Consider the following 9616-nt stretch of genomic DNA (forward strand, 5'->3'; position numbering starts at 1 on the left):
TCTCAGATGTCTAGTGGTGACATGTAATCGCTCTTCTTTCTGCCCAAGTGGCGGCGTTTCAGCTTCACTTACGCCCAGCCAGCCGCGCCCCAACCGCCTTTTTGAAGCGCCGCCCAGCTCATCAATATTCACTTCGCTGGGCGGCTTCTGCTGTCCCCGACGTTCCGAGATCCCATAGCTTTCTACTGGGCATGTGCGGGATCTCGGAATGTCGGGGACATCAGAAGCCGCCCAGCCAAGTAAATATTGATGAGCTGGGCGGCGCTTCAAAACGGCGGTTGGGGCGCGGCTGGCTGGGCGCAAGTGAATCTGAAACGCCGCCCCTTGGGCAGAAAGAATGACTTATCTAGAATAGTAAGCCTAATTCCATGCAATGACACCCATGTGTCATTTTCCTCTCTGTGGGGAAAGTCCAATGCACTTCGGAATGAGTCCTCCTCTTTGATCACCCATACATCTTCCATAAGAAGTTCTGCTTTTGTGCCAACTCTTTGTGAGGCTGGATGCTTTGGTTTGCCATTCAAATGTTTTGGTTTGCCATTCAAATACGTTAGATGTGTCTGATTTTCTCTTTGGTGACTGCATTAAGAGTAGACTTTCTTCTTTGGGTATGGGAGCTTTTACTTTTGAAGCCATCTCTTCAAGGTCTCCCTCTACAATACGTAAACTGCTTATACCTTTTATCCCAAAAAATGGAATCAACAATATTTTTTACAAGTTGATTACAATTGCTAATCATTTTTGTTTGGAAGGCCCTTCTACGGGCCATCAGGTCTTCTATTTCTTCAGCGGGGGGCAGCTGCAACGCTGGCACATCATAGTGTCCCTCCGATGTGTCTTCCTTTATTTTCTTACCAAAACATTGCACACCCCGCAGAAAGAGAGGATTTTTAGTATAGGACTGACTCAGTCTACTCCATCCCCAATAATCGATATTCTTAAAAATGCTGCAAATGTGCTTGCAGGGAAGCAAAGAATTTCCCCAATCACTGCACGTGCAGAATGGAGTAGTACCACCTAAACTGACGATGTCTCTTTTTGGCTTGTTGGTTTCACTGTTAACATTGAAAAGTCCCTTTTCACTGTCCACACAGGAAATATCTGTTTGATCAAATGTGCTGTTCATTCGCTGCATTATGTGGACAATTATTTCCCTAGGCCTATTTTTTAGAAAGCTGGAAATATCTTTGTATTTTCGATAATACTGGGAACTTCAGACATTCTGCTCCACATACCTATGTATTAAAAAAATAAAATAAAATGTTTAATCATTTATTTATGTACAGAGTATTAATTGTGACTTAACAACAAACTATGAAAGTGAGTCTACATTCATATTTGTCAATGTGTACCTTATTAGCAGTGGTGTGTAGAACAAGCAACATATTTTTATTTGTACCTCTCCTGTGCTTCGGCAATTTCTCAATTTGTATCAGAAATCAAACTATTTTTGTTTACTGTAGATTACCTGAAAATTGGGTGTAATAAGAGGTCCAGACACACCCCTGGTGCACTACTTAAAGGAGTTGTCTCACTTCAGTAAGTGGCATTTATCATGTAGAGAAAGTTAATACAAGTCACTTATTAATGTACTGTGATTGTCCAAATTGCTTCCTTTGCTGGCCAGATTCATTTATCTATCACATTATACAATGTGTGTATCCATGGTTACAGACCACTCTGCAATCCATCAGCGGTGGTCGTGCTTGCACACTATAGCATAAAGCACAAGTCTATGTGTGTTCCCATGGTCCCGGTCACCTGAGAGGCTGACGATTTTTCCTATAGTGTGCAAGCACAACCAACGCTGAGGGAATGCAGAGTGGTCTGTAACTATGGATACACGCAGTGTATAATGTGATGGATAAATTAATCCAGCCAGCAAAGGAAGCAATATGGACAATCACAGTATATTAGTAAGTGACTTGTAATAACTTTCTCTACATGATGAATGTAACTTCCTGAAGTGAGACCACCCCTTTAACTAATTTTTTTATGTAAAGGTGTGTATAAGAAGTATAGACATTGCCTTACACAACACTTCTAATGGTTACATATGATGCAAACTAGTGGTAGACTCTATTCAAACAGTTTACACCTAGCCTTTATCTCACAAAGCGTGTACATGGTGCGTCCTTGCTGCATGTGCTATGTGCTAATTGCTGGCACAGACCTCTACTTTCCCTTTTCAAGCAAAGTGAACACTACAGGTGCAGCCTGATAATCAGCCATTACCTATTTTTTTCAAGAATATCTGTTACCAGATTTTGCCATATGAACTATTTACACAGATAGCGTAGTCCCACCTGATTTGCAAACATGTTTGCTTTTTAAGCTCAGTGCCTCAGATGCAGAGATAATACTTTTATTCACAATCTAAAAATAAGCCAGATGGAGCAAAGAGAGAGTTGCCTTTCTCTAACTGCTTGAAAGAGCTCCTACTTCCAGAACCCCGATGGTCCCTTTGCCCCCCCCCCCCCTTCAATTCATGCATTGATTAACAAGGAAAGGCAGTGAAGATGTACTCATATAGCCTTAGTTAAAGTATAGGACCATTTTTTTTTTTTTTAGAAGGATGGCAAACACAGACTTTTAAGATTCTCTATGTCAAGATAATCTAACTAATTTCTAGCACATTACATTTATTTGCAGTAGAAAAAACGAATGCGGTGCGCTCACCTGGCTGCAATATGAGAGGAAGCATGGACAACGACGGGAGCCTAGGTGTCAGGGCAGACATCCAAATAAAGCAGAAGAAGAGTCCAGCTTCCAAATGATCGTGGCAACTTTATTATTTCAGTGCGTTAAAAACCAAAAATACAGTCCATGTCTACGCGTTTCGGATCTAGTAGTGTTGATCCCTATTCATGACAAAGAAAAGACCGCATGAGCTCGGATTAAATAATGGCCAGCTGAAAAGAAACAGGTGCCCAAAATTAGCTGTAGCCACACCTCCATACAAATTTTTGCTAAAGTACATAGAACACATAAAAAGCCATAAAAGCGTCATACATTGATAAAACACAAAAAAATAAATAAATATTAAAAGGATCAATAGTGTAATATTAAGTCATGTTTACGATTTAAACCATTAGAGATGCAGGAGCCCATACGAAAAATCCAATAGGACTCCCTGTTTAAAAGCCTCTTTCTGTGATCTCGACCCCTGACCGGAGGATTAACTCTTTCAAGACCTTGTACTTGCATGCCCCTGATGTTGCCTCCATGGACTGCCGCATAATGTGAACTATCCGCAGAGACATTTCTGGTTCGAGCATGCGGAATGTCAAAAATATGTCTGCAGAGCCTAATTTTTTAACTATTGATAGTGCAGCCGACATATTGGAGGTGACACAAAGTGCAGGTAATACAATATACCACGGACGTGGTGTTGCAATTTATATACTGTTTTAAGGCAAAAGACTGGCCATTTGCAATCGAATAAATATGATTGCCAATCTGGATGACTGTGCAGCACGTGCATATTTTATGGCCACATTTAAAATTGCCAATATGCCTTAGCCAGGTCAGTTGGGTTTGCCGCACCTCTGAAAACATTGAAGGACTAACACTATTTCCTAGCGTGGTCGCCCTGCATGCAATGCATCTAGTGCCGCCACTGACAATATTTGACCACTGTTCTTCAGAATGCAAGACTGATAAATGTTTCTTAACAATTTGACAAATACGTGAATATTCCAGACTAAAGTTGGTCACAAACACTGGAGCTGATTTATACAACCTTGGTTCTTGAAATTTCCTAGAATGAACACGACCAGTTTGAGGAAAAATTAAATCAGCCCGAGAAATGCCAAGTGCATAGGTTTTTGCTGACTGTAATAAATTGCTGGAATATTTTCTAGCTGAGAGGCGGTCGGCAATAGCATCCAGTTCAGCACGACATGCTTGATCCACGGAGCAATTACGTCCGGCACGAATGAATTCCCCTTTGGGGATATTATTAACCACATGTGGTGGATGACAAGATGTCACGTGAAGAATGGTGTTACCCACCGTTTCCTTGCGGTAAGTGTGAGAGACCACAATGTTTTTGTCTTTGTCACCAGTTAAGGAAAGATCTAAAAATGGAACGGTGGAGGCACTGTGGCAAAGAGTGAACCTCAGACCACACGTATTGTTGTTGAGGAAGTCGCCAAGGAGCAGCACGGCCCCCACATCACCCGACCAAACAAGAAGCAGGTCATCGATGTAGCGGCCGTACCACTCCAAGGAGACCCCCCACTGATTGTCTTGTGAGAAGAGGTAACAGTGCTCCCACCATGCCATATATATGTTTGCCATAGAAGGGGAGAACTTAGCTCCCATGGAAACTCCTGTAAGTTGCAGGAAAAAAATGGTTGTTAAACATAAAAAAATTATGCTGCAGCAAGAAGATGACAACTTGGCAAATGAAATCTTGAACAGCAACAGAAAAATCGGCATACACCCTAAGAAACCATTTTAAAGAGACAATGGCCAATTCAATTCATTACATTTATTTGATACTAAAAAAGAAATTACCATGACTACCACTTATTGCTTGATATATTTTAAAAGTTCTATTATAAGAATTAATTAATGTGCAATTAAAGGGAACCTGTCACCATGAAAATACTGCAAACAGCATGTCATAGAGCAGGAGCAGCTAAGCACATTGTATATAGTTTTTTTGTGAAAATATGCAATATTAATATCTCGGCCCTTTCTATGCTAAAGACTTTGATCTAGTCATAAGGGTGTTCCTACCTAGTGACTGACAGCCATTCATATATGAATGTGCATACAAACATAGCTGTCAATGACTAATAGGACTACTCCCAAGTCTAAATGATTATACATAGGCATTTGAAATGGAATCAATATTCAATAAAATCAACGTTTATTGAGATCTTATCCCACAATACTACCTACAAATTAAACTTAATTATTAATATAATAATTTACCTTTTAATCCTGTAAAAATGTATTCTTCACTTATAAAATACTATGGTGGGCGAGTAGGTTTGCAGAGGAGAAAATCATGGTACATTTGTAGTATCATTAATGCCCCTCAGAACTCCTGACATTCAGTTAGACCCTTGATTTCAATCTATTACAATTTTTAGATATAAAAGTGAAGCTGTTTAGGGTACTTGTGTCATCCTATGTTAGATCAGGATATGACAGAGACATAAAAGAGGAGCACTGTGATATATAGGCATATTTGATTCAGAGAACAATTTTGGATTAAGAAGAGTAAATCCAGACAGGACTCCTTGAAGGAGTCCCGCTTACCCCAGCCACACAAAGTGATTTTAAACTCTCCCAATATCAGTGTATATAGACAGAAGAGTGTCAATCTGTAATGGTGCAGAACCCCAAACAACCAGACAGAATTTAAACAATGGTGGATTTATTAAATGACGGCAGTACAGTCCAGAAATCATATGCAGATAATCAATCCAAATAATAACTTGTGCAGGAAAACTCACAAGGGACAGCCAGACCATGGCAAAGTTCATATGCACAGAAATAGTCAGTGTAACGTAGTACCTAGGGACGAGACATTTCCAGGGTCTGATCCGAGGTCCAACACGAGACAAACTGTTCCGCATAGAAGTTTCCCACAGGCAGTCTCTAGAGATGGATTGAGGAAGTCAGAGGTCATGCACAGGTAGTCTGGAAGAATGTGAACAGCAACATACACCCAGGTTGTCAAAGGAACAGTGGGCACTGACCAGCCAGGGAGATCACCTCTTAAACACTTGCTAGCCAATCACAGAGTGCCATGTGTCTATTCCTCATAGGCCATATGATTATCATAATCCCTGACACTTGTGCGGCCTTGGCTGGTCATTGATCACTTAACCCATGCCTGTCCTCTAATCTACTAGAGTTTATGTACAGGTATATTCCCCGTCAGTGGCCAGCGTAGCAAATAAGATGCGCGTACGTTCGGCTGCGTAACCTGTCACACCTTGCCCTGTGAATGTGCGGAGATCTGTCAGACTGGCTGAACATGTCTGACTCCTCTCTTTGTTTTGGTTTGGGTTTGAGTTGGATCCATCTTCCCTCAGGTGTACTGGGTTTGTTGGGATTGTTCCGAGGCTATTTATTCCTCCTTCTCCCAGTGGCCTGTGCGGGTTATAGTTCATTCCTGTGGGCTTTGGATGTGTTGTGGATCGTCTTCTCCAGCTCAGCTGAAGATAAGTCCTCTCTGTTTCTTCCCTTGGTGTCTTTTATCTAGGCCTCTAGGGAGACGCTTACTTCCTCCTGTTTGAAGAAGCAGGTCGCCTCTTCCCTTTTCCCTACTGCTCAGGGTTTTCCCAGGGTGTATAGACTTAGGCACGAGTGCATGTGCATATCCATCATTAGGGTATGCACATGTGCACAGCAGTATAGGGAAAGCCTTAGGGATCGCTAGGAGGTGACCCTTTTATCCCTAGTTTTTGGGCCTAGTCAATTGTTCTGTTTGTTTTCCCTGTGTTTTGCTTACCTACCTACCGTGACATTACAACCCGCCCTAAAACTGTCATTTCCCTGCTGTTCATGAAATGGAGGCTTTAGATGCTTTGGTTGATCGCATTCAGGGATTATCGCTGGAGGTTGCTGACCTCAGTAGTTCTGTTGCACAGTGTCAGAATGCTCTGGTGTCTGGAGCTGTTGGAGTAAATCAGGTCTGCTTTGAGCCTTAAATTGCTCTCCCTGATAGGTTCTCAGGGGGTGGTGATGACTTTTTTCGTCTGCGGCCAATTTCATCTGGTGACGAGAACCAAAGAGTGGGGATCATTATATCTCTGCTCAAAGGGGACGCGCAGACCTGGGCTTTTTCTCTGTCGACCGATTCGCCATCCCTCCGGTCAGTGGATTATTTTTTCAGAGCCTTGGGCTTGATTTATGATGACCCAGACCGGGTCTCCATGGCTAAATCTAATTTGCACAGTTTGTTACAGGGAGAATGTACTGCAGAGTCGTATTGTGCAGAATTTAGAAGATGGGCAACTGACTCGGGGTGGAATGATCCTGCACTCCGGAGTCAGTTTTGTCAGGGGCTATCTGAGAGGTTGAAAGATGCCCTTGCTTTTCACGAATATCCCGATTCATTGGAGACGGCCATGTCTTTGGCAGTGCGGCTTGATAGACGTCTTAGAGAGAGGTATAAGATTCTTCTCAAGCAGGCGGTCCCGTCTGAAAGTGGATCCGTCCCACCTATTCCCCGGGGAAATATGACATTTGAATCTGGGGCAGGAGAGGAGCCTATGCAGTTGGGCCAGGTTTCCTTTCACTCAGGTGATAGGAATTTTAGGAAGCTAAATAAGCTATGTTACTACTGTGGTAAAAAAGGTATTTTTGTTTATGCGTGTCCTTTTGTTAAACCTCAAAACGGTAATGAAAAACTACGGAGGTATTCACATAAAAAGAAAGAAAAAACTTCCCTGACTCTCGGTAGTGTGAATGGGGAGTCTGAGCAAGCTAATATGCATTCTCCCTGCAATACCCGTTTCCTCCTGCCTGTCATGGTGGCGCTAGACTCAGGACATTTTAAATTTTGAGGTATTTGTTGACAGTAGTGCGGGGGTAAACCTTATTGACTTTCATTTTCTCCAAAATCTTGGTTTTAGAACTAGCACATTAGAAAAGGTAATACCAGTGTTTGCTATTGATTCCTCCCCTCTCTCACAAAAGAGTCTTACTCATATCGTTCATGACATTCAGTTAAGGGTGGGTGATTCACATGTTGAGTCCATTTCTTGTTTTGTTATGAGGGGCTTGCCTGCTCCGATGGTTCTAGGTTTACCATGGTTGATAAAGCATAACCCTACTATTGACTGGAAAACAAGACAAATCAGTAGCTGGAGTGAATTTTGTATAGACAACTGTCTTTGTGCTTCTATCACAGGGGTGTCAACTATGGTTCTACCTCAGTTTCTCTCTGATTTTGCAGACGTATTCTCGGAGGGTGGAGCTCAGGAGCTGCCCCCCCCCCCCCCATCGAGAATATGATTGTCTGGTCAATCTCATCCCTGGAGCTTAACTGCCCAAATCTCGGCTATACAACCTTTCCCAGCCCGAAAGAGAGGCTATGCGGAAGTATATTGCTGAGAGTTTGGCAAAGGGACATATTAGGCCATCTAAGTCCCCTGTGGCTGCCAGCTTTTTTTTCGTTAAAAAGAAAGACGGATCACTTAGACCGTGTTTAGATTTACGGGAATTTAATCTTATTACGGTCCGTGATCCGTATCCCCTTCCTTTGATTTCTGATCTATTTGATCAAATTGTCGGAGCCAAGGTGTTCTCCAAGTTGGATTTAAGAGGAGCCTATAATTTGATCAGAATAAAGGAAGGAGATGAGTGGAAAACGACCTTCAATACACCCGAAGGTCATTTCGAGAATCTTGTCATGCCCTTTGGTTTAACTAACGTGCCAGCGGTCTTTCAGCGATTTGTCAATTATATTTTCCATCATTTAGTGGGAAGGTTTATTGTTGTTTACCTTGATGACATACTAATTTACTCACCCGATTTGGAGACCCATCAGGATCACGTGAGACAGGTGTTGTCGATCCTTCAGGAGAATAAATTGTATGTAAAATTGGAAAAATGTGTATTTGCTGTCCAGGAGCTACCGTTTTTGGGATACCTGCTTTCTGACTCTGGTTTTTTCGTATGGACCCCAAAAAGATCCGGGCGGTACTGGAATGGGACCGGCCTGAGAATCAGAAAGCTCTGATGCGGTTTTTGGGTTTTACCAATTACTACAGAAAATTCATCTTCAATTATTCCACCATTGTAAAACTTTTGACAGATATGACTAAAAAAGGCACCGACTTCTCTGTTCTTCGTGGAGGTTGATGCATCAGAAGTGGGGGTCGGAGCAGTTCTGTCGCAGGGTCTATCCCCTAGCAAATGGCATCCGTGAGCTTTTTTCTCCCAAAAACTCTCCGCCGCTGAAAGAAATTATGATGTAGGAGATAGAGAATTACTGGCCATTAAATTGGCCTTTGAAGAATGGAGTCACTAGTTGGAAGTGGCTACTCATCCTATTACGGTATATACTGACCACAAGAATTTGGCTTACCTTCAGTCTGCTAAGCGCCTGAATCCTAGACAGGCTAGGAGGTCACTGTTTTTTACTAGGTTAAATTTTGTGGTCACCTTTTGCCATGGGGTTAAAAACATTAAGGCAGATCGTTGTCACGAAGTTTTCCTGGGGGGAGTGATTCGGAGCATCCCGCTCTGATTTTGGCTGATGGGTGGTGGTTTCCGCTCTGTACCCTGAGTTGGAGATGGAGGTGTTGGGGGCCCAGGAGGAGGCTCCTGATTCCTGCCCTCCAGACAAGTTGTTTGTTCCTGCTGAACTGCGATACAAGGTGTTCAAGGAACATCATGATACAGTCCTTGCGGGACATCCTGGAAGCAAATCCACCAAAGATCTTATTTCCCGGAGATTCTGGTAGACAGGGTTGTGCAAGGGTGTGGAGGGTTATGTGGCAGCTTGTGAGACCTGTGCACGTGAGAAGGTGGCTCACACTCGGCCTTCAGGATCCCTTCTTCCTTTGTCCATCCCGTCTCGTCCTTGGATGCATTTGTCCATGGACTTTATTACTGATTTACCGAGTTCCTCTGGGAAAACTGT

The 9616-nt window shown here is 42.7% G+C and overlaps 1 long non-coding RNA gene across 1 annotated transcript; it reads right to left on the reverse strand.

Moving 5' to 3' along the window:
• Positions 1 to 290: 290 nt before the first annotated feature.
• On the reverse strand, positions 291 to 5691 carry LOC122922735. Its single transcript, XR_006387188.1, has 3 exons — positions 5533 to 5691; positions 2680 to 2861; positions 291 to 1235 (listed from the first exon to the last, which is right to left on the reverse strand). It is a non-coding gene; the product is annotated as an uncharacterized LOC122922735 (long non-coding RNA).
• Between the last annotated feature and the right edge of the window lie 3925 nt (positions 5692 to 9616).

This window comes from Bufo gargarizans, unplaced genomic scaffold, assembly GCF_014858855.1.
Source record: "Bufo gargarizans isolate SCDJY-AF-19 unplaced genomic scaffold, ASM1485885v1 fragScaff_scaffold_680_pilon:::fragment_2:::debris, whole genome shotgun sequence".
Lineage (NCBI taxonomy): Eukaryota > Metazoa > Chordata > Amphibia > Anura > Bufonidae > Bufo > Bufo gargarizans.